The following is a 20,853-nucleotide window of genomic DNA, read 5'->3' on the forward strand; positions in this document are numbered from 1 at the left end:
GAGAGAGATTGGACTGTGGGCGTGCTGTGTAAAAATAAAGTGCAAAATGTTAAAAAAAATGAAAGGGTGAAAATTTTGAAAAAATGGCTCTTTGCGGCTTCCTGACGCATGCGCGCAGGGAAAAAAAACAGTGAAAAACATGGAAAATGTTAAAAAAATGGCAACGGCTAAAAAAGCCTACACACCCGGTAATTCCCAGGCGGTCTCCATCCAGGTACTAACCAGGCCCCGGCCCCCTGGAATCGCCTTCCCGAGGATCAAGACCAAAAGATCAGGGCAGCTTTCAGGGTGGTGTGGCCAGTAAGGCGATGAAGCTCGGCACTATTGGGCCTATTTGGACCTGTGGGGCGGTGCCTGATGTAAAAAAATAAAAGTGCAAAATGTTAAAAAAAATGAAAGGGTGAAAATTTTGAAAAAATGCTCTTTGCGGCTTCCTGACGCATCGCGCGCAGTGGAAAAAAAAGAGTGAAAACATGGAAAATGTTAAAAAAAATGGCAACGGGCTAAAAAGCCTACGACACCCGGTATTCCAGGCGGTCTCCATCCAGGTACTAACCAGGCCGGCCCTGGATCAGCTTCCGAGATAAGACGAGATCGGGCGCTTTCCAGGGTGGTGTGGCCGTAGGCGATGAAGCTCGGCACTTTGGGCCTTTTGGACTGTGGGCGGTGCTGTGTAAAAATAAAGTGCAAAATGTTAAAAAAAATGAAAGGGTGGAAAATTTTGAAAAAATGGCTTCTTTGCGGCTTCCTGACGCATGCGCGCAGTGGAAAAAAAAGAGTGAAAACATGGAAAATGTTAAAAAATGGCAACGGCTAAAAAGCCTACGACACCCGGTATTCCCAGGCGGTCTCCCATCCAGGTACTAACCAGGCCCGGCCCTGGATCGCTTCCGAGATCAGACGAGATCGGGCGCTTTCAGGGTGGTGTGGCCGTAGGCGATGAAGCTCGGCACTTTGGGCCTTTTGGACCTGTGGGCGGTGCCTGTGTAAAAAATAAAGTGCAAAATGTTAAAAAAAATGAAAGGGTGGAAAATTTTGAAAAAATGGCTCTTTGCGGCTTCCCTGACGCATGCGCGCAGTGGAAAAAAAAAGAGTGAAAACATGGAAAATGTTAAAAAAAATGGCAAGGCTAAAAAGCCTACGAACCCCGGTATTCCAGGCGGTCTCCCATCCAGGTACTAACCAGGCCCGGCCCTGGATCGCTTCCGAGATCAGACGAGATCGGGCGCTTTCAGGGTGGTGTGGCCGTAGGCGATGAAGCTCGGCACTTTGGGCCTTTTGGACCTGTGGGCGGTGCTGTGTAAAAATAAAGTGCAAAATGTTAAAAAAATGAAAGGGTGAAAATTTTGAAAAAATGGCTCTTTGCGGCTTCCTGACGCATGCGCGCAGTGGAAAAAAAAGAGTGAAAACATGGAAAATGTTAAAAAAATGGCAACGGCTAAAAAGCCTACGACACCCGGTATTCCAGGCGGTCTCCATCCAGGTACTAACCAGGCCCGGCCCTGGATGCTTCCGAGATCAGACGAGATCAGGCGCTTTCAGGGTGGTGTGGCCGTAGGCGATGAAGCTCGGCACTTTGGGCCTTTTGGACCTGTGGGCGGTGCTGTGGTAAAAATAAAGTGCAAAATGTTAAAAAAAAATGAAAAGGGTGAAAATTTTGAAAAAATGGCTCTTTGCGGCTTCCTGACGCATGCGCGCAGTGGAAAAAAAAGAGTGAAAACATGGAAAATGTTAAAAAAATGGCAACGGCTAAAAAGCCTACGACACCCGGTATTCCAGGCGGTCTCCCATCCAGGTACTAACCAGGCCCGGCCCTGGATCGCTTCCGAGATCAGACGAGATCGGGCCGCTTTCAGGGTGGTGTGGCCGTAGGCGATGAAGCTCGGCACTTTGGGCCTTTTGGACCTGTGGGGCGGTGCTGTGTAAAAAATAAAGTGCAAAATGTTAAAAAAAAATGAAAGGGTGAAAATTTTGAAAAAATGGCTCTTTGCGGCTTCCTGACGCATGCGCGCAGTGGAAAAAAAAGAGTGAAAACATGGAAAATGTTAAAAAAATGGCAACGGCTAAAAAGCCTACGACACCCGTATTCCAGGCGGTCTCCCATCCAGGTACTAACCAGGCCCGGCCCTGGATCGCTTCCGAGATCAGACGAGATCGGGCGCTTTCAGGGTGGTGTGGCCGTAGGCGATGAAGCTCGGCACTTTGGGCCTTTTGGACCTGTGGGCGGTGCTGTGTAAAAATAAAGTGCAAAATGTTAAAAAAAATGAAAGGGTGAAAATTTTGAAAAAATGGCTCTTTGCGGCTTCCTGACGCATGCGCGCAGTGGAAAAAAAAGAGTGAAAACATGGAAAATGTTAAAAAATGGCAACGGCTAAAAAGCCTACGACACCCGGTATTCCCAGGCGGTCTCCCATCCAGGTACTAACCAGGCCCGGCCCTGGATCGCTTCCGAGATCAGACGAGATCGGGCGCTTTCAGGGTGGTGTGGCCGTAGGCGATGAAGCTCGGCACTTTGGGCCTTTTGGACCTGTGGGCGGTGCTGTGTAAAAAATAAAGTGCAAAATGTTAAAAAAAATGAAAGGGTGAAAATTTTGAAAAAATGGCTCTTTGCGGCTTCCTGACGCATGCGCGCAGTGGAAAAAAAAGAGTGAAAACATGGAAAATGTTAAAAAAAATGGCAACGGCTAAAAAGCCTACGACACCCGGTATTCCCAGGCGGTCTCCCATCCAGGTACTAACCAGGCCCGGCCCTGGATCGCTTCCGAGATCAGACGAGATCGGGCGCTTTCAGGGTGGTGTGGCCGTAGGCGATGAAGCTCGGCACTTTGGGCCTTTTGGACCTGTGGGCGGTGCTGTGTAAAAAATAAAGTGCAAAATGTTAAAAAAAATGAAAGGGTGAAAATTTTGAAAAAATGGCTCTTTGCGGCTTCCTGACGCATGCGCGCAGTGGAAAAAAAAGAGTGAAAACATGGAAAATGTTAAAAAAAATGGCAACGGCTAAAAAGCCTACGACACCCGGTATTCCCAGGCGGTCTCCCATCCAGGTACTAACCAGGCCCGGCCCTGGATCGCTTCCGAGATCAGACGAGATCGGGCGCTTTCAGGGTGGTGTGGCCGTAGGCGATGAAGCTCGGCACTTTGGGCCTTTTGGACCTGTGGGCGGTGCTGTGTAAAAAATAAAGTGCAAAATGTTAAAAAAAATGAAAGGGTGAAAATTTTGAAAAAATGGCTCTTTGCGGCTTCCTGACGCATGCGCGCAGTGGAAAAAAAAGAGTGAAAACATGGAAAATGTTAAAAAAATGGCAACGGCTAAAAAGCCTACGACACCCGGTATTCCCAGGCGGTCTCCCATCCAGGTACTAACCAGGCCCGGCCCTGGATCGCTTCCGAGATCAGACGAGATCGGGCGCTTTCAGGGTGGTGTGGCCGTAGGCGATGAAGCTCGGCACTTTGGGCCTTTTGGACCTGTGGGCGGTGCTGTGTAAAAAATAAAGTGCAAAATGTTAAAAAAAATGAAAGGGTGAAAATTTTGAAAAAATGGCTCTTTGCGGCTTCCTGACGCATGCGCGCAGTGGAAAAAAAAGAGTGAAAACATGGAAAATGTTAAAAAAATGGCAACGGCTAAAAAGCCTACGACACCCGGTATTCCCAGGCGGTCTCCCATCCAGGTACTAACCAGGCCCGGCCCTGGATCGCTTCCGAGATCAGACGAGATCGGGCGCTTTCAGGGTGGTGTGGCCGTAGGCGATGAAGCTCGGCACTTTGGGCCTTTTGGACCTGTGGGCGGTGCTGTGTAAAAAATAAAGTGCAAAATGTTAAAAAAAATGAAAGGGTGAAAATTTTGAAAAAATGGCTCTTTGCGGCTTCCTGACGCATGCGCGCAGTGGAAAAAAAAGAGTGAAAACATGGAAAATGTTAAAAAAATGGCAACGGCTAAAAAGCCTACGACACCCGGTATTCCCAGGCGGTCTCCCATCCAGGTACTAACCAGGCCCGGCCCTGGATCGCTTCCGAGATCAGACGAGATCGGGCGCTTTCAGGGTGGTGTGGCCGTAGGCGATGAAGCTCGGCACTTTGGGCCTTTTGGACCTGTGGGCGGTGCTGTGTAAAAAATAAAGTGCAAAATGTTAAAAAAAAATGAAAGGGTGAAAATTTTGAAAAAATGGCTCTTTGCGGCTTCCTGACGCATGCGCGCAGTGGAAAAAAAGAGTGAAAACATGGAAAATGTTAAAAAAATGGCAACGGCTAAAAAGCCTACGACACCCGGTATTCCCAGGCGGTCTCCCATCCAGGTACTAACCAGGCCCGGCCCTGGATCGCTTCCGAGATCAGACGAGATCGGGCGCTTTCAGGGTGGTGTGGCCGTAGGCGATGAAGCTCGGCACTTTGGGCCTTTTGGACCTGTGGGCGGTGCTGTGTAAAAAATAAAGTGCAAAATGTTAAAAAAAATGAAAGGGTGAAAATTTTGAAAAAATGGCTCTTTGCGGCTTCCTGACGCATGCGCGCAGTGGAAAAAAAAGAGTGAAAACATGGAAAATGTTAAAAAAATGGCAACGGCTAAAAAGCCTACGACACCCGGTATTCCCAGGCGGTCTCCCATCCAGGTACTAACCAGGCCCGGCCCTGGATCGCTTCCGAGATCAGACGAGATCGGGCGCTTTCAGGGTGGTGTGGCCGTAGGCGATGAAGCTCGGCACTTTGGGCCTTTTGGACCTGTGGGCGGTGCTGTGTAAAAAATAAAGTGCAAAATGTTAAAAAAAAATGAAAGGGTGAAAATTTTGAAAAAATGGCTCTTTGCGGCTTCCTGACGCATGCGCGCAGTGGAAAAAAAAGAGTGAAAACATGGAAAATGTTAAAAAAATGGCAACGGCTAAAAAGCCTACGACACCCGGTATTCCCAGGCGGTCTCCCATCCAGGTACTAACCAGGCCCGGCCCTGGATCGCTTCCGAGATCAGACGAGATCGGGCGCTTTCAGGGTGGTGTGGCCGTAGGCGATGAAGCTCGGCACTTTGGGCCTTTTGGACCTGTGGGCGGTGCTGTGTAAAAAATAAAGTGCAAAATGTTAAAAAAAATGAAAGGGTGAAAATTTTGAAAAAATGGCTCTTTGCGGCTTCCTGACGCATGCGCGCAGTGGAAAAAAAAGAGTGAAAACATGGAAAATGTTAAAAAAATGGCAACGGCTAAAAAGCCTACGACACCCGGTATTCCCAGGCGGTCTCCCATCCAGGTACTAACCAGGCCCGGCCCTGGATCGCTTCCGAGATCAGACGAGATCGGGCGCTTTCAGGGTGGTGTGGCCGTAGGCGATGAAGCTCGGCACTTTGGGCCTTTTGGACCTGTGGGCGGTGCTGTGTAAAAAATAAAGTGCAAAATGTTAAAAAAAATGAAAGGGTGAAAATTTTGAAAAAATGGCTCTTTGCGGCTTCCTGACGCATGCGCGCAGTGGAAAAAAAAGAGTGAAAACATGGAAAATGTTAAAAAAATGGCAACGGCTAAAAAGCCTACGACACCCGGTATTCCCAGGCGGTCTCCCATCCAGGTACTAACCAGGCCCGGCCCTGGATCGCTTCCGAGATCAGACGAGATCGGGCGCTTTCAGGGTGGTGTGGCCGTAGGCGATGAAGCTCGGCACTTTGGGCCTTTTGGACCTGTGGGCGGTGCTGTGTAAAAAATAAAGTGCAAAATGTTAAAAAAAATGAAAGGGTGAAAATTTTGAAAAAATGGCTCTTTGCGGCTTCCTGACGCATGCGCGCAGTGGAAAAAAAAGAGTGAAAACATGGAAAATGTTAAAAAAATGGCAACGGCTAAAAAGCCTACGACACCCGGTATTCCCAGGCGGTCTCCCATCCAGGTACTAACCAGGCCCGGCCCTGGATCGCTTCCGAGATCAGACGAGATCGGGCGCTTTCAGGGTGGTGTGGCCGTAGGCGATGAAGCTCGGCACTTTGGGCCTTTTGGACCTGTGGGCGGTGCTGTGTAAAAAATAAAGTGCAAAATGTTAAAAAAAATGAAAGGGTGAAAATTTTGAAAAAATGGCTCTTTGCGGCTTCCTGACGCATGCGCGCAGTGGAAAAAAAGAGTGAAAACATGGAAAATGTTAAAAAAAATGGCAACGGCTAAAAAGCCTACGACACCCGGTATTCCCAGGCGGTCTCCCATCCAGGTACTAACCAGGCCCGGCCCTGGATCGCTTCCGAGATCAGACGAGATCGGGCGCTTTCAGGGTGGTGTGGCCGTAGGCGATGAAGCTCGGCACTTTGGGCCTTTTGGACCTGTGGGCGGTGCTGTGTAAAAAATAAAGTGCAAAATGTTAAAAAAAATGAAAGGGTGAAAATTTTGAAAAAATGGCTCTTTGCGGCTTCCTGACGCATGCGCGCAGTGGAAAAAAAAGAGTGAAAACATGGAAAATGTTAAAAAAATGGCAACGGCTAAAAAGCCTACGACACCCGGTATTCCCAGGCGGTCTCCCATCCAGGTACTAACCAGGCCCGGCCCTGGATCGCTTCCGAGATCAGACGAGATCGGGCGCTTTCAGGGTGGTGTGGCCGTAGGCGATGAAGCTCGGCACTTTGGGCCTTTTGGACCTGTGGGCGGTGCTGTGTAAAAAATAAAGTGCAAAATGTTAAAAAAAATGAAAGGGTGAAAATTTTGAAAAAATGGCTCTTTGCGGCTTCCTGACGCATGCGCGCAGTGGAAAAAAAAGAGTGAAAACATGGAAAATGTTAAAAAAATGGCAACGGCTAAAAAGCCTACGACACCCGGTATTCCCAGGCGGTCTCCCATCCAGGTACTAACCAGGCCCGGCCCTGGATCGCTTCCGAGATCAGACGAGATCGGGCGCTTTCAGGGTGGTGTGGCCGTAGGCGATGAAGCTCGGCACTTTGGGCCTTTTGGACCTGTGGGCGGTGCTGTGTAAAAAATAAAGTGCAAAATGTTAAAAAAAATGAAAGGGTGAAAATTTTGAAAAAATGGCTCTTTGCGGCTTCCTGACGCATGCGCGCAGTGGAAAAAAAAGAGTGAAAACATGGAAAATGTTAAAAAAATGGCAACGGCTAAAAAGCCTACGACACCCGGTATTCCCAGGCGGTCTCCCATCCAGGTACTAACCAGGCCCGGCCCTGGATCGCTTCCGAGATCAGACGAGATCGGGCGCTTTCAGGGTGGTGTGGCCGTAGGCGATGAAGCTCGGCACTTTGGGCCTTTTGGACCTGTGGGCGGTGCTGTGTAAAAAATAAAGTGCAAAATGTTAAAAAAAATGAAAGGGTGAAAATTTTGAAAAAATGGCTCTTTGCGGCTTCCTGACGCATGCGCGCAGTGGAAAAAAAAGAGTGAAAACATGGAAAATGTTAAAAAAATGGCAACGGCTAAAAAGCCTACGACACCCGGTATTCCCAGGCGGTCTCCCATCCAGGTACTAACCAGGCCCGGCCCTGGATCGCTTCCGAGATCAGACGAGATCGGGCGCTTTCAGGGTGGTGTGGCCGTAGGCGATGAAGCTCGGCACTTTGGGCCTTTTGGACCTGTGGGCGGTGCTGTGTAAAAAATAAAGTGCAAAATGTTAAAAAAAATGAAAGGGTGAAAATTTTGAAAAAATGGCTCTTTGCGGCTTCCTGACGCATGCGCGCAGTGGAAAAAAAAGAGTGAAAACATGGAAAATGTTAAAAAAATGGCAACGGCTAAAAAGCCTACGACACCCGGTATTCCCAGGCGGTCTCCCATCCAGGTACTAACCAGGCCCGGCCCTGGATCGCTTCCGAGATCAGACGAGATCGGGCGCTTTCAGGGTGGTGTGGCCGTAGGCGATGAAGCTCGGCACTTTGGGCCTTTTGGACCTGTGGGCGGTGCTGTGTAAAAAATAAAGTGCAAAATGTTAAAAAAAATGAAAGGGTGAAAATTTTGAAAAAATGGCTCTTTGCGGCTTCCTGACGCATGCGCGCAGTGGAAAAAAAAGAGTGAAAACATGGAAAATGTTAAAAAAATGGCAACGGCTAAAAAGCCTACGACACCCGGTATTCCCAGGCGGTCTCCCATCCAGGTACTAACCAGGCCCGGCCCTGGATCGCTTCCGAGATCAGACGAGATCGGGCGCTTTCAGGGTGGTGTGGCCGTAGGCGATGAAGCTCGGCACTTTGGGCCTTTTGGACCTGTGGGCGGTGCTGTGTAAAAAATAAAGTGCAAAATGTTAAAAAAAATGAAAGGGTGAAAATTTTGAAAAAATGGCTCTTTGCGGCTTCCTGACGCATGCGCGCAGTGGAAAAAAAAGAGTGAAAACATGGAAAATGTTAAAAAAATGGCAACGGCTAAAAAGCCTACGACACCCGGTATTCCCAGGCGGTCTCCCATCCAGGTACTAACCAGGCCCGGCCCTGGATCGCTTCCGAGATCAGACGAGATCGGGCGCTTTCAGGGTGGTGTGGCCGTAGGCGATGAAGCTCGGCACTTTGGGCCTTTTGGACCTGTGGGCGGTGCTGTGTAAAAAATAAAGTGCAAAATGTTAAAAAAAATGAAAGGGTGAAAATTTTGAAAAAATGGCTCTTTGCGGCTTCCTGACGCATGCGCGCAGTGGAAAAAAAAGAGTGAAAACATGGAAAATGTTAAAAAAATGGCAACGGCTAAAAAGCCTACGACACCCGGTATTCCCAGGCGGTCTCCCATCCAGGTACTAACCAGGCCCGGCCCTGGATCGCTTCCGAGATCAGACGAGATCGGGCGCTTTCAGGGTGGTGTGGCCGTAGGCGATGAAGCTCGGCACTTTGGGCCTTTTGGACCTGTGGGCGGTGCTGTGTAAAAAATAAAGTGCAAAATGTTAAAAAAAATGAAAGGGTGAAAATTTTGAAAAAATGGCTCTTTGCGGCTTCCTGACGCATGCGCGCAGTGGAAAAAAAAGAGTGAAAACATGGAAAATGTTAAAAAAATGGCAACGGCTAAAAAGCCTACGACACCCGGTATTCCCAGGCGGTCTCCCATCCAGGTACTAACCAGGCCCGGCCCTGGATCGCTTCCGAGATCAGACGAGATCGGGCGCTTTCAGGGTGGTGTGGCCGTAGGCGATGAAGCTCGGCACTTTGGGCCTTTTGGACCTGTGGGCGGTGCTGTGTAAAAAATAAAGTGCAAAATGTTAAAAAAAATGAAAGGGTGAAAATTTTGAAAAAATGGCTCTTTGCGGCTTCCTGACGCATGCGCGCAGTGGAAAAAAAAGAGTGAAAACATGGAAAATGTTAAAAAAATGGCAACGGCTAAAAAGCCTACGACACCCGGTATTCCCAGGCGGTCTCCCATCCAGGTACTAACCAGGCCCGGCCCTGGATCGCTTCCGAGATCAGACGAGATCGGGCGCTTTCAGGGTGGTGTGGCCGTAGGCGATGAAGCTCGGCACTTTGGGCCTTTTGGACCTGTGGGCGGTGCTGTGTAAAAAATAAAGTGCAAAATGTTAAAAAAAATGAAAGGGTGAAAATTTTGAAAAAATGGCTCTTTGCGGCTTCCTGACGCATGCGCGCAGTGGAAAAAAAAGAGTGAAAACATGGAAAATGTTAAAAAAATGGCAACGGCTAAAAAGCCTACGACACCCGGTATTCCCAGGCGGTCTCCCATCCAGGTACTAACCAGGCCCGGCCCTGGATCGCTTCCGAGATCAGACGAGATCGGGCGCTTTCAGGGTGGTGTGGCCGTAGGCGATGAAGCTCGGCACTTTGGGCCTTTTGGACCTGTGGGCGGTGCTGTGTAAAAAATAAAGTGCAAAATGTTAAAAAAAATGAAAGGGTGAAAATTTTGAAAAAATGGCTCTTTGCGGCTTCCTGACGCATGCGCGCAGTGGAAAAAAAAGAGTGAAAACATGGAAAATGTTAAAAAAATGGCAACGGCTAAAAAGCCTACGACACCCGGTATTCCCAGGCGGTCTCCCATCCAGGTACTAACCAGGCCCGGCCCTGGATCGCTTCCGAGATCAGACGAGATCGGGCGCTTTCAGGGTGGTGTGGCCGTAGGCGATGAAGCTCGGCACTTTGGGCCTTTTGGACCTGTGGGCGGTGCTGTGTAAAAAATAAAGTGCAAAATGTTAAAAAAAATGAAAGGGTGAAAATTTTGAAAAAATGGCTCTTTGCGGCTTCCTGACGCATGCGCGCAGTGGAAAAAAAAGAGTGAAAACATGGAAAATGTTAAAAAAATGGCAACGGCTAAAAAGCCTACGACACCCGGTATTCCCAGGCGGTCTCCCATCCAGGTACTAACCAGGCCCGGCCCTGGATCGCTTCCGAGATCAGACGAGATCGGGCGCTTTCAGGGTGGTGTGGCCGTAGGCGATGAAGCTCGGCACTTTGGGCCTTTTGGACCTGTGGGCGGTGCTGTGTAAAAAATAAAGTGCAAAATGTTAAAAAAAATGAAAGGGTGAAAATTTTGAAAAAATGGCTCTTTGCGGCTTCCTGACGCATGCGCGCAGTGGAAAAAAAAGAGTGAAAACATGGAAAATGTTAAAAAAATGGCAACGGCTAAAAAGCCTACGACACCCGGTATTCCCAGGCGGTCTCCCATCCAGGTACTAACCAGGCCCGGCCCTGGATCGCTTCCGAGATCAGACGAGATCGGGCGCTTTCAGGGTGGTGTGGCCGTAGGCGATGAAGCTCGGCACTTTGGGCCTTTTGGACCTGTGGGCGGTGCTGTGTAAAAAATAAAGTGCAAAATGTTAAAAAAAATGAAAGGGTGAAAATTTTGAAAAAATGGCTCTTTGCGGCTTCCTGACGCATGCGCGCAGTGGAAAAAAAAGAGTGAAAACATGGAAAATGTTAAAAAAATGGCAACGGCTAAAAAGCCTACGACACCCGGTATTCCCAGGCGGTCTCCCATCCAGGTACTAACCAGGCCCGGCCCTGGATCGCTTCCGAGATCAGACGAGATCGGGCGCTTTCAGGGTGGTGTGGCCGTAGGCGATGAAGCTCGGCACTTTGGGCCTTTTGGACCTGTGGGCGGTGCTGTGTAAAAAATAAAGTGCAAAATGTTAAAAAAAATGAAAGGGTGAAAATTTTGAAAAAATGGCTCTTTGCGGCTTCCTGACGCATGCGCGCAGTGGAAAAAAAAGAGTGAAAACATGGAAAATGTTAAAAAAATGGCAACGGCTAAAAAGCCTACGACACCCGGTATTCCCAGGCGGTCTCCCATCCAGGTACTAACCAGGCCCGGCCCTGGATCGCTTCCGAGATCAGACGAGATCGGGCGCTTTCAGGGTGGTGTGGCCGTAGGCGATGAAGCTCGGCACTTTGGGCCTTTTGGACCTGTGGGCGGTGCTGTGTAAAAAATAAAGTGCAAAATGTTAAAAAAAATGAAAGGGTGAAAATTTTGAAAAAATGGCTCTTTGCGGCTTCCTGACGCATGCGCGCAGTGGAAAAAAAAGAGTGAAAACATGGAAAATGTTAAAAAAATGGCAACGGCTAAAAAGCCTACGACACCCGGTATTCCCAGGCGGTCTCCCATCCAGGTACTAACCAGGCCCGGCCCTGGATCGCTTCCGAGATCAGACGAGATCGGGCGCTTTCAGGGTGGTGTGGCCGTAGGCGATGAAGCTCGGCACTTTGGGCCTTTTGGACCTGTGGGCGGTGCTGTGTAAAAAATAAAGTGCAAAATGTTAAAAAAAATGAAAGGGTGAAAATTTTGAAAAAATGGCTCTTTGCGGCTTCCTGACGCATGCGCGCAGTGGAAAAAAAAGAGTGAAAACATGGAAAATGTTAAAAAAATGGCAACGGCTAAAAAGCCTACGACACCCGGTATTCCCAGGCGGTCTCCCATCCAGGTACTAACCAGGCCCGGCCCTGGATCGCTTCCGAGATCAGACGAGATCGGGCGCTTTCAGGGTGGTGTGGCCGTAGGCGATGAAGCTCGGCACTTTGGGCCTTTTGGACCTGTGGGCGGTGCTGTGTAAAAAATAAAGTGCAAAATGTTAAAAAAAATGAAAGGGTGAAAATTTTGAAAAAATGGCTCTTTGCGGCTTCCTGACGCATGCGCGCAGTGGAAAAAAAAGAGTGAAAACATGGAAAATGTTAAAAAAATGGCAACGGCTAAAAAGCCTACGACACCCGGTATTCCCAGGCGGTCTCCCATCCAGGTACTAACCAGGCCCGGCCCTGGATCGCTTCCGAGATCAGACGAGATCGGGCGCTTTCAGGGTGGTGTGGCCGTAGGCGATGAAGCTCGGCACTTTGGGCCTTTTGGACCTGTGGGCGGTGCTGTGTAAAAAATAAAGTGCAAAATGTTAAAAAAAATGAAAGGGTGAAAATTTTGAAAAAATGGCTCTTTGCGGCTTCCTGACGCATGCGCGCAGTGGAAAAAAAAGAGTGAAAACATGGAAAATGTTAAAAAAATGGCAACGGCTAAAAAGCCTACGACACCCGGTATTCCCAGGCGGTCTCCCATCCAGGTACTAACCAGGCCCGGCCCTGGATCGCTTCCGAGATCAGACGAGATCGGGCGCTTTCAGGGTGGTGTGGCCGTAGGCGATGAAGCTCGGCACTTTGGGCCTTTTGGACCTGTGGGCGGTGCTGTGTAAAAAATAAAGTGCAAAATGTTAAAAAAAATGAAAGGGTGAAAATTTTGAAAAAATGGCTCTTTGCGGCTTCCTGACGCATGCGCGCAGTGGAAAAAAAAGAGTGAAAACATGGAAAATGTTAAAAAAATGGCAACGGCTAAAAAGCCTACGACACCCGGTATTCCCAGGCGGTCTCCCATCCAGGTACTAACCAGGCCCGGCCCTGGATCGCTTCCGAGATCAGACGAGATCGGGCGCTTTCAGGGTGGTGTGGCCGTAGGCGATGAAGCTCGGCACTTTGGGCCTTTTGGACCTGTGGGCGGTGCTGTGTAAAAAATAAAGTGCAAAATGTTAAAAAAAATGAAAGGGTGAAAATTTTGAAAAAATGGCTCTTTGCGGCTTCCTGACGCATGCGCGCAGTGGAAAAAAAAGAGTGAAAACATGGAAAATGTTAAAAAAATGGCAACGGCTAAAAAGCCTACGACACCCGGTATTCCCAGGCGGTCTCCCATCCAGGTACTAACCAGGCCCGGCCCTGGATCGCTTCCGAGATCAGACGAGATCGGGCGCTTTCAGGGTGGTGTGGCCGTAGGCGATGAAGCTCGGCACTTTGGGCCTTTTGGACCTGTGGGCGGTGCTGTGTAAAAAATAAAGTGCAAAATGTTAAAAAAAATGAAAGGGTGAAAATTTTGAAAAAATGGCTCTTTGCGGCTTCCTGACGCATGCGCGCAGTGGAAAAAAAAGAGTGAAAACATGGAAAATGTTAAAAAAATGGCAACGGCTAAAAAGCCTACGACACCCGGTATTCCCAGGCGGTCTCCCATCCAGGTACTAACCAGGCCCGGCCCTGGATCGCTTCCGAGATCAGACGAGATCGGGCGCTTTCAGGGTGGTGTGGCCGTAGGCGATGAAGCTCGGCACTTTGGGCCTTTTGGACCTGTGGGCGGTGCTGTGTAAAAAATAAAGTGCAAAATGTTAAAAAAAATGAAAGGGTGAAAATTTTGAAAAAATGGCTCTTTGCGGCTTCCTGACGCATGCGCGCAGTGGAAAAAAAAGAGTGAAAACATGGAAAATGTTAAAAAAATGGCAACGGCTAAAAAGCCTACGACACCCGGTATTCCCAGGCGGTCTCCCATCCAGGTACTAACCAGGCCCGGCCCTGGATCGCTTCCGAGATCAGACGAGATCGGGCGCTTTCAGGGTGGTGTGGCCGTAGGCGATGAAGCTCGGCACTTTGGGCCTTTTGGACCTGTGGGCGGTGCTGTGTAAAAAATAAAGTGCAAAATGTTAAAAAAAATGAAAGGGTGAAAATTTTGAAAAAATGGCTCTTTGCGGCTTCCTGACGCATGCGCGCAGTGGAAAAAAAAGAGTGAAAACATGGAAAATGTTAAAAAAATGGCAACGGCTAAAAAGCCTACGACACCCGGTATTCCCAGGCGGTCTCCCATCCAGGTACTAACCAGGCCCGGCCCTGGATCGCTTCCGAGATCAGACGAGATCGGGCGCTTTCAGGGTGGTGTGGCCGTAGGCGATGAAGCTCGGCACTTTGGGCCTTTTGGACCTGTGGGCGGTGCTGTGTAAAAAATAAAGTGCAAAATGTTAAAAAAAATGAAAGGGTGAAAATTTTGAAAAAATGGCTCTTTGCGGCTTCCTGACGCATGCGCGCAGTGGAAAAAAAAGAGTGAAAACATGGAAAATGTTAAAAAAATGGCAACGGCTAAAAAGCCTACGACACCCGGTATTCCCAGGCGGTCTCCCATCCAGGTACTAACCAGGCCCGGCCCTGGATCGCTTCCGAGATCAGACGAGATCGGGCGCTTTCAGGGTGGTGTGGCCGTAGGCGATGAAGCTCGGCACTTTGGGCCTTTTGGACCTGTGGGCGGTGCTGTGTAAAAAATAAAGTGCAAAATGTTAAAAAAAATGAAAGGGTGAAAATTTTGAAAAAATGGCTCTTTGCGGCTTCCTGACGCATGCGCGCAGTGGAAAAAAAAGAGTGAAAACATGGAAAATGTTAAAAAAATGGCAACGGCTAAAAAGCCTACGACACCCGGTATTCCCAGGCGGTCTCCCATCCAGGTACTAACCAGGCCCGGCCCTGGATCGCTTCCGAGATCAGACGAGATCGGGCGCTTTCAGGGTGGTGTGGCCGTAGGCGATGAAGCTCGGCACTTTGGGCCTTTTGGACCTGTGGGCGGTGCTGTGTAAAAAATAAAGTGCAAAATGTTAAAAAAAATGAAAGGGTGAAAATTTTGAAAAAATGGCTCTTTGCGGCTTCCTGACGCATGCGCGCAGTGGAAAAAAAAGAGTGAAAACATGGAAAATGTTAAAAAAATGGCAACGGCTAAAAAGCCTACGACACCCGGTATTCCCAGGCGGTCTCCCATCCAGGTACTAACCAGGCCCGGCCCTGGATCGCTTCCGAGATCAGACGAGATCGGGCGCTTTCAGGGTGGTGTGGCCGTAGGCGATGAAGCTCGGCACTTTGGGCCTTTTGGACCTGTGGGCGGTGCTGTGTAAAAAATAAAGTGCAAAATGTTAAAAAAAATGAAAGGGTGAAAATTTTGAAAAAATGGCTCTTTGCGGCTTCCTGACGCATGCGCGCAGTGGAAAAAAAAGAGTGAAAACATGGAAAATGTTAAAAAAATGGCAACGGCTAAAAAGCCTACGACACCCGGTATTCCCAGGCGGTCTCCCATCCAGGTACTAACCAGGCCCGGCCCTGGATCGCTTCCGAGATCAGACGAGATCGGGCGCTTTCAGGGTGGTGTGGCCGTAGGCGATGAAGCTCGGCACTTTGGGCCTTTTGGACCTGTGGGCGGTGCTGTGTAAAAAATAAAGTGCAAAATGTTAAAAAAAATGAAAGGGTGAAAATTTTGAAAAAATGGCTCTTTGCGGCTTCCTGACGCATGCGCGCAGTGGAAAAAAAAGAGTGAAAACATGGAAAATGTTAAAAAAATGGCAACGGCTAAAAAGCCTACGACACCCGGTATTCCCAGGCGGTCTCCCATCCAGGTACTAACCAGGCCCGGCCCTGGATCGCTTCCGAGATCAGACGAGATCGGCGCTTTCAGGGTGGTGTGGCCGTAGGCGATGAAGCTCGGCACTTTGGGCCTTTTGGACCTGTGGGCGGTGCTGTGTAAAAAATAAAGTGCAAAATGTTAAAAAAAATGAAAGGGTGAAAATTTTGAAAAAATGGCTCTTTGCGGCTTCCTGACGCATGCGCGCAGTGGAAAAAAAAGAGTGAAAACATGGAAAATGTTAAAAAAATGGCAACGGCTAAAAAGCCTACGACACCCGGTATTCCCAGGCGGTCTCCCATCCAGGTACTAACCAGGCCCGGCCCTGGATCGCTTCCGAGATCAGACGAGATCGGGCGCTTTCAGGGTGGTGTGGCCGTAGGCGATGAAGCTCGGCACTTTGGGCCTTTTGGACCTGTGGGCGGTGCTGTGTAAAAAATAAAGTGCAAAATGTTAAAAAAAATGAAAGGGTGAAAATTTTGAAAAAATGGCTCTTTGCGGCTTCCTGACGCATGCGCGCAGTGGAAAAAAAAGAGTGAAAACATGGAAAATGTTAAAAAAATGGCAACGGCTAAAAAGCCTACGACACCCGGTATTCCCAGGCGGTCTCCCATCCAGGTACTAACCAGGCCCGGCCCTGGATCGCTTCCGAGATCAGACGAGATCGGGCGCTTTCAGGGTGGTGTGGCCGTAGGCGATGAAGCTCGGCACTTTGGGCCTTTTGGACCTGTGGGCGGTGCTGTGTAAAAAATAAAGTGCAAAATGTTAAAAAAAATGAAAGGGTGAAAATTTTGAAAAAATGGCTCTTTGCGGCTTCCTGACGCATGCGCGCAGTGGAAAAAAAAGAGTGAAAACATGGAAAATGTTAAAAAAATGGCAACGGCTAAAAAGCCTACGACACCCGGTATTCCCAGGCGGTCTCCCATCCAGGTACTAACCAGGCCCGGCCCTGGATCGCTTCCGAGATCAGACGAGATCGGGCGCTTTCAGGGTGGTGTGGCCGTAGGCGATGAAGCTCGGCACTTTGGGCCTTTTGGACCTGTGGGCGGTGCTGTGTAAAAAATAAAGTGCAAAATGTTAAAAAAAATGAAAGGGTGAAAATTTTGAAAAAATGGCTCTTTGCGGCTTCCTGACGCATGCGCGCAGTGGAAAAAAAAGAGTGAAAACATGGAAAATGTTAAAAAAATGGCAACGGCTAAAAAGCCTACGACACCCGGTATTCCCAGGCGGTCTCCCATCCAGGTACTAACCAGGCCCGGCCCTGGATCGCTTCCGAGATCAGACGAGATCGGGCGCTTTCAGGGTGGTGTGGCCGTAGGCGATGAAGCTCGGCACTTTGGGCCTTTTGGACCTGTGGGCGGTGCTGTGTAAAAAATAAAGTGCAAAATGTTAAAAAAAATGAAAGGGTGAAAATTTTGAAAAAATGGCTCTTTGCGGCTTCCTGACGCATGCGCGCAGTGGAAAAAAAAGAGTGAAAACATGGAAAATGTTAAAAAAATGGCAACGGCTAAAAAGCCTACGACACCCGGTATTCCCAGGCGGTCTCCCATCCAGGTACTAACCAGGCCCGGCCCTGGATCGCTTCCGAGATCAGACGAGATCGGGCGCTTTCAGGGTGGTGTGGCCGTAGGCGATGAAGCTCGGCACTTTGGGCCTTTTGGACCTGTGGGCGGTGCTGTGTAAAAAATAAAGTGCAAAATGTTAAAAAAAAATGAAAGGGTGAAAATTTTGAAAAAATGGCTCTTTGCGGCTTCCTGACGCATGCGCGCAGTGGAAAAAAAAGAGTGAAAACATGGAAAATGTTAAAAAAATGGCAACGGCTAAAAAGCCTACGACACCCGGTATTCCCAGGCGGTCTCCCATCCAGGTACTAACCAGGCCCGGCCCTGGATCGCTTCCAAGATCAGACGAGATCGGGCGCTTTCAGGGTGGTGTGGCCGTAGGCGATGAAGCTCGGCACTTTGGGCCTTTTGGACCTGTGGGCGGTGCTGTGTAAAAAATAAAGTGCAAAATGTTAAAAAAAATGAAAGGGTGAAAATTTTGAAAAAATGGCTCTTTGCGGCTTCCTGACGCATGCGCGCAGTGGAAAAAAAAGAGTGAAAACATGGAAAATGTTAAAAAAATGGCAACGGCTAAAAAGCCTACGACACCCGGTATTCCCAGGCGGTCTCCCATCCAGGTACTAACCAGGCCCGGCCCTGGATCGCTTCCGAGATCAGACGAGATCGGGCGCTTTCAGGGTGGTGTGGCCGTAGGCGATGAAGCTCGGCACTTTGGGCCTTTTGGACCTGTGGGCGGTGCTGTGTAAAAAATAAAGTGCAAAATGTTAAAAAAAAATGAAAGGGTGAAAATTTAGAAAAAATGGCTCTTTGCGGCTTCCTGACGCATGCGCGCAGTGGAAAAAAAAGAGTGAAAACATGGAAAATGTTAAAAAAATGGCAACGGCTAAAAAGCCTACGACACCCGGTATTCCCAGGCGGTCTCCCATCCAGGTACTAACCAGGCCCGGCCCTGGATCGCTTCCGAGATCAGACGAGATCGGGCGCTTTCAGGGTGGTGTGGCCGTAGGCGATGAAGCTCGGCACTTTGGGCCTTTTGGACCTGTGGGCGGTGCTGTGTAAAAAATAAAGTGCAAAATGTTAAAAAAAATGAAAGGGTGAAAATTTTGAAAAAATGGCTCTTTGCGGCTTCCTGACGCATGCGCGCAGTGGAAAAAAAAGAGTGAAAACATGGAAAATGTTAAAAAAATGGCAACGGCTAAAAAGCCTACGACACCCGGTATTCCCAGGCGGTCTCCCATCCAGGTACTAACCAGGCCCGGCCCTGGATCGCTTCCGAGATCAGACGAGATCGGGCGCTTTCAGGGTGGTGTGGCCGTAGGCGATGAAGCTCGGCACTTTGGGCCTTTTGGACCTGTGGGCGGTGCTGTGTAAAAAATAAAGTGCAAAATGTTAAAAAAAATGAATGGGTGAAAATTTTGAAAAAATGGCTCTTTGCGGCTTCCTGACGCATGCGCGCAGTGGAAAAAAAAGAGTGAAAACATGGAAAATGTTAAAAAAATGGCAACTGCTAAAAAGCCTACGACACCCGGTATTCCCAGGCGGTCTCCCATCCAGGTACTAACCAGGCCCGGCCCTGGATCGCTTCCGAGATCAGACGAGATCGGGCGCTTTCAGGGTGGTGTGGCCGTAGGCGATGAAGCTCGGCACTTTGGGCCTTTTGGACCTGTGGGCGGTGCTGTGTAAAAAATAAAGTGCAAAATGTTAAAAAAAAATGAAAGGGTGAAAATTTTGAAAAAATGGCTCTTTGCGGCTTCCTGACGCATGCGCGCAGTGGAAAAAAAAGAGTGAAAACATGGAAAATGTTAAAAAAATGGCAACGGCTAAAAAGCCTACGACACCCGGTATTCCCAGGCGGTCTCCCATCCAGGTACTAACCAGGCCCGGCCCTGGATCGCTTCCGAGATCAGACGAGATCGGGCGCTTTCAGGGTGGTGTGGCCGTAGGCGATGAAGCTCGGCACTTTGGGCCTTTTGGACCCGTGGGAGGTGCTGTGTAAAAATAAAGTGCAAAATGTTAAAAAAATGGCAACGGCTAAAAAGCCTACGACACCCGGTATTCCCAGGCGGTCTCCCATCCAGGTACTAACCAGGCCCGGCTCTGGATCGCTTCCGAGATCAGACGAGATCGGGCGCTTTCAGGGTGGTGTGGCCGTAGGCGATGAAGCTCGGCACTTTGGGCCTTTTGGACCTGTGGGCGGTGCTGTGTAAAAAATAAAGTGCAAAATGTTAAAAAAAATGAAAGGGTGAAAATTTTGAAAAAATGGCTCTTTGCGGCTTCCTGACGCATGCGCGCAGTGGAAAAAAAAGAGTGAAAACATGGAAAATGTTAAAAAAAATGGCAACGGCTAAAAAGCCTACGACACCCGGTATTCCCAGGCGGTCTCCCATCCAGGTACTAACCAGGCCCAGCCCTGGATCGCTTCCGAGATCAGACGAGATCGGGCGCTCTCAGGGTGGTGTGGCCATAGGCGATGAAGCTCGGCACTTTGGGCCTTTTGGACCTGTGGGCGGTGCTGTGTAAAAAATAAAGTGCAAAATGTTAAAAAAAATGAAAGGGTGAAAATTTAGAAAAAATGGCTCTTTGCGGCTTCCTGACGCATGCGCGCAGTGGAAAAAAAAGAGTGAAAACATGGAAAATGTTAAAAAAATGGCAACGGCTAAAAAGCCTACGACACCCGGTATTCCCAGGCGGTCTCCCATCCAGGTACTAACCAGGCCCGGCCCTGGATCGCTTCCGAGATCAGGCGCTTTCAGGGTGGTGTGGCCATAGGCGATGAAGCTCGGCACTTTGGGCCTTTTGGACCTGTGGGCGGTGCTGTGTAAAAAATAAAGTGCAAAATGTTAAAAAAAATGAAAGGGTGAAAATTTTGAAAAAATGGCTCTTTGCGGCTTCCTGACGCATGCGCGCAGTGGAAAAAAAAGAGTGAAAACATGGAAAATGTTAAAAAAAATGGCAACGGCTAAAAAGCCTACGACACCCGGTATTCCCAGGCGGTCTCCCATCCAGGTACTAACCAGGCCCGGCCCTGGATCGCTTCCGAGATCAGACGAGATCGGGCGCTTTCAGGGTGGTGTGGCCGTAGGCGATGAAGCTCGGCACTTTGGGCCTTTTGGACCTGTGGGCGGTGCTGTGTAAAAAATAAAGTGCAAAATGTTAAAAAAAATGAAAGGGTGAAAATTTTGAAAAAATGGCTCTTTGCGGCTTCCTGACGCATGCGCGCAGTGGAAAAAAAAGAGTGAAAACATGGAAAATGTTAAAAAAATGGCAACGGCTAAAAAGCCTACGACACCCGGTATTCCCAGGCGGTCTCCCATCCAGGTACTAACCAGGCCCGGCCCTGGATCGCTTCCGAGATCAGACGAGATCGGGCGCTTTCAGGGTGGTGTGGCCGTAGGCGATGAAGCTCAGCACTTTGGGCCTTTTGGACCTGTGGGCGGTGCTGTGTAAAAAATAAAGTGCAAAATGTTAAAAAAAATGAAAGGGTGAAAATTTTGAAAAAATGGCTCTTTGCGGCTTCCTGACGCATGCGCGCAGTGGAAAAAAAAGAGTGAAAACATGGAAAATGTTAAAAAAATGGCAACGGCTAAAAAGCCTACGACACCCGGTATTCCCAGGCGGTCTCCCATCCAGGTACTAACCAGGCCCGGCCCTGGATCGCTTCCGAGATCAGACGAGATCGGGCGCTTTCAGGGTGGTGTGGCCGTAGGCGATGAAGCTCGGCACTTTGGGCCTTTTGGACCTGTGGGCGGTGCTGTGTAAAA

The 20,853-nt window shown here is 49.0% G+C and overlaps 59 non-coding genes and 6 pseudogenes across 59 annotated transcripts; all 65 read right to left on the reverse strand.

The window, feature by feature from the left end:
• Positions 1–819: 819 nt before the first annotated feature.
• Positions 820–938, reverse strand: LOC121403390. The gene has a single exon (XR_005967298.1). It is a non-coding gene; the product is annotated as a 5S ribosomal RNA (ribosomal RNA).
• Positions 939–1,135: 197 nt separating this feature from the next.
• On the reverse strand, positions 1,136–1,253 carry LOC121403425 (annotated as a pseudogene).
• Positions 1,254–1,444: 191 nt separating this feature from the next.
• On the reverse strand, positions 1,445–1,560 carry LOC121403466 (annotated as a pseudogene).
• A 195-nt stretch (positions 1,561–1,755) lies between these two features.
• On the reverse strand, positions 1,756–1,874 carry LOC121403421 (annotated as a pseudogene).
• A 195-nt stretch (positions 1,875–2,069) lies between these two features.
• LOC121403414 lies at positions 2,070–2,186 on the reverse strand (annotated as a pseudogene).
• A 191-nt stretch (positions 2,187–2,377) lies between these two features.
• Positions 2,378–2,496, reverse strand: LOC121403478. The gene has a single exon (XR_005967312.1). It is a non-coding gene; the product is annotated as a 5S ribosomal RNA (ribosomal RNA).
• Positions 2,497–2,690: 194 nt separating this feature from the next.
• LOC121403529 lies at positions 2,691–2,809 on the reverse strand. The gene has a single exon (XR_005967381.1). It is a non-coding gene; the product is annotated as a 5S ribosomal RNA (ribosomal RNA).
• Positions 2,810–3,003: 194 nt separating this feature from the next.
• Positions 3,004–3,122, reverse strand: LOC121403173. Its single transcript, XR_005967088.1, has one exon. It is a non-coding gene; the product is annotated as a 5S ribosomal RNA (ribosomal RNA).
• Positions 3,123–3,315: 193 nt separating this feature from the next.
• On the reverse strand, positions 3,316–3,434 carry LOC121403184. Its single transcript, XR_005967099.1, has one exon. It is a non-coding gene; the product is annotated as a 5S ribosomal RNA (ribosomal RNA).
• A 193-nt stretch (positions 3,435–3,627) lies between these two features.
• Positions 3,628–3,746, reverse strand: LOC121403195. The gene has a single exon (XR_005967110.1). It is a non-coding gene; the product is annotated as a 5S ribosomal RNA (ribosomal RNA).
• A 193-nt stretch (positions 3,747–3,939) lies between these two features.
• LOC121403206 lies at positions 3,940–4,058 on the reverse strand. Its single transcript, XR_005967121.1, has one exon. It is a non-coding gene; the product is annotated as a 5S ribosomal RNA (ribosomal RNA).
• A 193-nt stretch (positions 4,059–4,251) lies between these two features.
• Positions 4,252–4,370, reverse strand: LOC121403217. Its single transcript, XR_005967132.1, has one exon. It is a non-coding gene; the product is annotated as a 5S ribosomal RNA (ribosomal RNA).
• Positions 4,371–4,563: 193 nt separating this feature from the next.
• Positions 4,564–4,682, reverse strand: LOC121403228. Its single transcript, XR_005967143.1, has one exon. It is a non-coding gene; the product is annotated as a 5S ribosomal RNA (ribosomal RNA).
• Positions 4,683–4,876: 194 nt separating this feature from the next.
• On the reverse strand, positions 4,877–4,995 carry LOC121403239. The gene has a single exon (XR_005967154.1). It is a non-coding gene; the product is annotated as a 5S ribosomal RNA (ribosomal RNA).
• A 193-nt stretch (positions 4,996–5,188) lies between these two features.
• On the reverse strand, positions 5,189–5,307 carry LOC121403250. The gene has a single exon (XR_005967165.1). It is a non-coding gene; the product is annotated as a 5S ribosomal RNA (ribosomal RNA).
• Positions 5,308–5,500: 193 nt separating this feature from the next.
• LOC121403261 lies at positions 5,501–5,619 on the reverse strand. Its single transcript, XR_005967176.1, has one exon. It is a non-coding gene; the product is annotated as a 5S ribosomal RNA (ribosomal RNA).
• Positions 5,620–5,812: 193 nt separating this feature from the next.
• LOC121403272 lies at positions 5,813–5,931 on the reverse strand. Its single transcript, XR_005967187.1, has one exon. It is a non-coding gene; the product is annotated as a 5S ribosomal RNA (ribosomal RNA).
• Positions 5,932–6,124: 193 nt separating this feature from the next.
• Positions 6,125–6,243, reverse strand: LOC121403284. Its single transcript, XR_005967199.1, has one exon. It is a non-coding gene; the product is annotated as a 5S ribosomal RNA (ribosomal RNA).
• A 193-nt stretch (positions 6,244–6,436) lies between these two features.
• LOC121403295 lies at positions 6,437–6,555 on the reverse strand. The gene has a single exon (XR_005967210.1). It is a non-coding gene; the product is annotated as a 5S ribosomal RNA (ribosomal RNA).
• A 193-nt stretch (positions 6,556–6,748) lies between these two features.
• On the reverse strand, positions 6,749–6,867 carry LOC121403306. The gene has a single exon (XR_005967221.1). It is a non-coding gene; the product is annotated as a 5S ribosomal RNA (ribosomal RNA).
• Positions 6,868–7,060: 193 nt separating this feature from the next.
• Positions 7,061–7,179, reverse strand: LOC121403317. The gene has a single exon (XR_005967232.1). It is a non-coding gene; the product is annotated as a 5S ribosomal RNA (ribosomal RNA).
• A 193-nt stretch (positions 7,180–7,372) lies between these two features.
• Positions 7,373–7,491, reverse strand: LOC121403328. Its single transcript, XR_005967243.1, has one exon. It is a non-coding gene; the product is annotated as a 5S ribosomal RNA (ribosomal RNA).
• A 193-nt stretch (positions 7,492–7,684) lies between these two features.
• On the reverse strand, positions 7,685–7,803 carry LOC121403340. The gene has a single exon (XR_005967254.1). It is a non-coding gene; the product is annotated as a 5S ribosomal RNA (ribosomal RNA).
• A 193-nt stretch (positions 7,804–7,996) lies between these two features.
• LOC121403351 lies at positions 7,997–8,115 on the reverse strand. The gene has a single exon (XR_005967265.1). It is a non-coding gene; the product is annotated as a 5S ribosomal RNA (ribosomal RNA).
• A 193-nt stretch (positions 8,116–8,308) lies between these two features.
• Positions 8,309–8,427, reverse strand: LOC121403362. The gene has a single exon (XR_005967276.1). It is a non-coding gene; the product is annotated as a 5S ribosomal RNA (ribosomal RNA).
• A 193-nt stretch (positions 8,428–8,620) lies between these two features.
• On the reverse strand, positions 8,621–8,739 carry LOC121403373. The gene has a single exon (XR_005967287.1). It is a non-coding gene; the product is annotated as a 5S ribosomal RNA (ribosomal RNA).
• A 193-nt stretch (positions 8,740–8,932) lies between these two features.
• LOC121403384 lies at positions 8,933–9,051 on the reverse strand. The gene has a single exon (XR_005967297.1). It is a non-coding gene; the product is annotated as a 5S ribosomal RNA (ribosomal RNA).
• Positions 9,052–9,244: 193 nt separating this feature from the next.
• Positions 9,245–9,363, reverse strand: LOC121403396. Its single transcript, XR_005967299.1, has one exon. It is a non-coding gene; the product is annotated as a 5S ribosomal RNA (ribosomal RNA).
• Positions 9,364–9,556: 193 nt separating this feature from the next.
• LOC121403407 lies at positions 9,557–9,675 on the reverse strand. Its single transcript, XR_005967301.1, has one exon. It is a non-coding gene; the product is annotated as a 5S ribosomal RNA (ribosomal RNA).
• A 193-nt stretch (positions 9,676–9,868) lies between these two features.
• Positions 9,869–9,987, reverse strand: LOC121403418. Its single transcript, XR_005967303.1, has one exon. It is a non-coding gene; the product is annotated as a 5S ribosomal RNA (ribosomal RNA).
• Positions 9,988–10,180: 193 nt separating this feature from the next.
• On the reverse strand, positions 10,181–10,299 carry LOC121403429. Its single transcript, XR_005967304.1, has one exon. It is a non-coding gene; the product is annotated as a 5S ribosomal RNA (ribosomal RNA).
• A 193-nt stretch (positions 10,300–10,492) lies between these two features.
• Positions 10,493–10,611, reverse strand: LOC121403440. The gene has a single exon (XR_005967305.1). It is a non-coding gene; the product is annotated as a 5S ribosomal RNA (ribosomal RNA).
• A 193-nt stretch (positions 10,612–10,804) lies between these two features.
• LOC121403452 lies at positions 10,805–10,923 on the reverse strand. The gene has a single exon (XR_005967307.1). It is a non-coding gene; the product is annotated as a 5S ribosomal RNA (ribosomal RNA).
• Positions 10,924–11,116: 193 nt separating this feature from the next.
• Positions 11,117–11,235, reverse strand: LOC121403463. The gene has a single exon (XR_005967308.1). It is a non-coding gene; the product is annotated as a 5S ribosomal RNA (ribosomal RNA).
• Positions 11,236–11,428: 193 nt separating this feature from the next.
• Positions 11,429–11,547, reverse strand: LOC121403474. Its single transcript, XR_005967309.1, has one exon. It is a non-coding gene; the product is annotated as a 5S ribosomal RNA (ribosomal RNA).
• A 193-nt stretch (positions 11,548–11,740) lies between these two features.
• LOC121403476 lies at positions 11,741–11,859 on the reverse strand. The gene has a single exon (XR_005967310.1). It is a non-coding gene; the product is annotated as a 5S ribosomal RNA (ribosomal RNA).
• Positions 11,860–12,052: 193 nt separating this feature from the next.
• On the reverse strand, positions 12,053–12,171 carry LOC121403477. The gene has a single exon (XR_005967311.1). It is a non-coding gene; the product is annotated as a 5S ribosomal RNA (ribosomal RNA).
• Positions 12,172–12,364: 193 nt separating this feature from the next.
• LOC121403479 lies at positions 12,365–12,483 on the reverse strand. The gene has a single exon (XR_005967313.1). It is a non-coding gene; the product is annotated as a 5S ribosomal RNA (ribosomal RNA).
• A 193-nt stretch (positions 12,484–12,676) lies between these two features.
• On the reverse strand, positions 12,677–12,795 carry LOC121403480. Its single transcript, XR_005967314.1, has one exon. It is a non-coding gene; the product is annotated as a 5S ribosomal RNA (ribosomal RNA).
• A 193-nt stretch (positions 12,796–12,988) lies between these two features.
• Positions 12,989–13,107, reverse strand: LOC121403481. Its single transcript, XR_005967315.1, has one exon. It is a non-coding gene; the product is annotated as a 5S ribosomal RNA (ribosomal RNA).
• A 193-nt stretch (positions 13,108–13,300) lies between these two features.
• LOC121403490 lies at positions 13,301–13,419 on the reverse strand. Its single transcript, XR_005967319.1, has one exon. It is a non-coding gene; the product is annotated as a 5S ribosomal RNA (ribosomal RNA).
• A 193-nt stretch (positions 13,420–13,612) lies between these two features.
• LOC121403501 lies at positions 13,613–13,731 on the reverse strand. Its single transcript, XR_005967327.1, has one exon. It is a non-coding gene; the product is annotated as a 5S ribosomal RNA (ribosomal RNA).
• A 193-nt stretch (positions 13,732–13,924) lies between these two features.
• Positions 13,925–14,043, reverse strand: LOC121403507. The gene has a single exon (XR_005967336.1). It is a non-coding gene; the product is annotated as a 5S ribosomal RNA (ribosomal RNA).
• A 193-nt stretch (positions 14,044–14,236) lies between these two features.
• On the reverse strand, positions 14,237–14,355 carry LOC121403508. Its single transcript, XR_005967345.1, has one exon. It is a non-coding gene; the product is annotated as a 5S ribosomal RNA (ribosomal RNA).
• A 193-nt stretch (positions 14,356–14,548) lies between these two features.
• On the reverse strand, positions 14,549–14,667 carry LOC121403509. Its single transcript, XR_005967353.1, has one exon. It is a non-coding gene; the product is annotated as a 5S ribosomal RNA (ribosomal RNA).
• A 193-nt stretch (positions 14,668–14,860) lies between these two features.
• LOC121403511 lies at positions 14,861–14,979 on the reverse strand. Its single transcript, XR_005967363.1, has one exon. It is a non-coding gene; the product is annotated as a 5S ribosomal RNA (ribosomal RNA).
• A 193-nt stretch (positions 14,980–15,172) lies between these two features.
• On the reverse strand, positions 15,173–15,291 carry LOC121403523. Its single transcript, XR_005967374.1, has one exon. It is a non-coding gene; the product is annotated as a 5S ribosomal RNA (ribosomal RNA).
• Positions 15,292–15,484: 193 nt separating this feature from the next.
• LOC121403398 lies at positions 15,485–15,602 on the reverse strand (annotated as a pseudogene).
• A 193-nt stretch (positions 15,603–15,795) lies between these two features.
• Positions 15,796–15,914, reverse strand: LOC121403535. The gene has a single exon (XR_005967386.1). It is a non-coding gene; the product is annotated as a 5S ribosomal RNA (ribosomal RNA).
• A 193-nt stretch (positions 15,915–16,107) lies between these two features.
• LOC121403546 lies at positions 16,108–16,226 on the reverse strand. The gene has a single exon (XR_005967397.1). It is a non-coding gene; the product is annotated as a 5S ribosomal RNA (ribosomal RNA).
• A 193-nt stretch (positions 16,227–16,419) lies between these two features.
• On the reverse strand, positions 16,420–16,538 carry LOC121403557. Its single transcript, XR_005967408.1, has one exon. It is a non-coding gene; the product is annotated as a 5S ribosomal RNA (ribosomal RNA).
• A 193-nt stretch (positions 16,539–16,731) lies between these two features.
• LOC121403566 lies at positions 16,732–16,850 on the reverse strand. The gene has a single exon (XR_005967417.1). It is a non-coding gene; the product is annotated as a 5S ribosomal RNA (ribosomal RNA).
• A 193-nt stretch (positions 16,851–17,043) lies between these two features.
• LOC121403569 lies at positions 17,044–17,162 on the reverse strand. Its single transcript, XR_005967420.1, has one exon. It is a non-coding gene; the product is annotated as a 5S ribosomal RNA (ribosomal RNA).
• Positions 17,163–17,356: 194 nt separating this feature from the next.
• On the reverse strand, positions 17,357–17,475 carry LOC121403374. Its single transcript, XR_005967288.1, has one exon. It is a non-coding gene; the product is annotated as a 5S ribosomal RNA (ribosomal RNA).
• A 193-nt stretch (positions 17,476–17,668) lies between these two features.
• LOC121403168 lies at positions 17,669–17,787 on the reverse strand. The gene has a single exon (XR_005967083.1). It is a non-coding gene; the product is annotated as a 5S ribosomal RNA (ribosomal RNA).
• Positions 17,788–17,981: 194 nt separating this feature from the next.
• On the reverse strand, positions 17,982–18,100 carry LOC121403169. Its single transcript, XR_005967084.1, has one exon. It is a non-coding gene; the product is annotated as a 5S ribosomal RNA (ribosomal RNA).
• A 193-nt stretch (positions 18,101–18,293) lies between these two features.
• LOC121403170 lies at positions 18,294–18,412 on the reverse strand. The gene has a single exon (XR_005967085.1). It is a non-coding gene; the product is annotated as a 5S ribosomal RNA (ribosomal RNA).
• Positions 18,413–18,605: 193 nt separating this feature from the next.
• LOC121403171 lies at positions 18,606–18,724 on the reverse strand. The gene has a single exon (XR_005967086.1). It is a non-coding gene; the product is annotated as a 5S ribosomal RNA (ribosomal RNA).
• A 194-nt stretch (positions 18,725–18,918) lies between these two features.
• On the reverse strand, positions 18,919–19,037 carry LOC121403172. The gene has a single exon (XR_005967087.1). It is a non-coding gene; the product is annotated as a 5S ribosomal RNA (ribosomal RNA).
• A 92-nt stretch (positions 19,038–19,129) lies between these two features.
• On the reverse strand, positions 19,130–19,248 carry LOC121403379. Its single transcript, XR_005967293.1, has one exon. It is a non-coding gene; the product is annotated as a 5S ribosomal RNA (ribosomal RNA).
• Positions 19,249–19,442: 194 nt separating this feature from the next.
• On the reverse strand, positions 19,443–19,561 carry LOC121403369. Its single transcript, XR_005967283.1, has one exon. It is a non-coding gene; the product is annotated as a 5S ribosomal RNA (ribosomal RNA).
• A 193-nt stretch (positions 19,562–19,754) lies between these two features.
• Positions 19,755–19,863, reverse strand: LOC121403450 (annotated as a pseudogene).
• Positions 19,864–20,057: 194 nt separating this feature from the next.
• LOC121403174 lies at positions 20,058–20,176 on the reverse strand. Its single transcript, XR_005967089.1, has one exon. It is a non-coding gene; the product is annotated as a 5S ribosomal RNA (ribosomal RNA).
• A 193-nt stretch (positions 20,177–20,369) lies between these two features.
• LOC121403175 lies at positions 20,370–20,488 on the reverse strand. The gene has a single exon (XR_005967090.1). It is a non-coding gene; the product is annotated as a 5S ribosomal RNA (ribosomal RNA).
• Positions 20,489–20,681: 193 nt separating this feature from the next.
• LOC121403176 lies at positions 20,682–20,800 on the reverse strand. The gene has a single exon (XR_005967091.1). It is a non-coding gene; the product is annotated as a 5S ribosomal RNA (ribosomal RNA).
• Positions 20,801–20,853: the final 53 nt, after the last annotated feature.

This window comes from Xenopus laevis, chromosome 4L (genome assembly GCF_017654675.1).
Source record: "Xenopus laevis strain J_2021 chromosome 4L, Xenopus_laevis_v10.1, whole genome shotgun sequence".
NCBI classification, from domain to species: Eukaryota; Metazoa; Chordata; class Amphibia; order Anura; family Pipidae; genus Xenopus; species Xenopus laevis.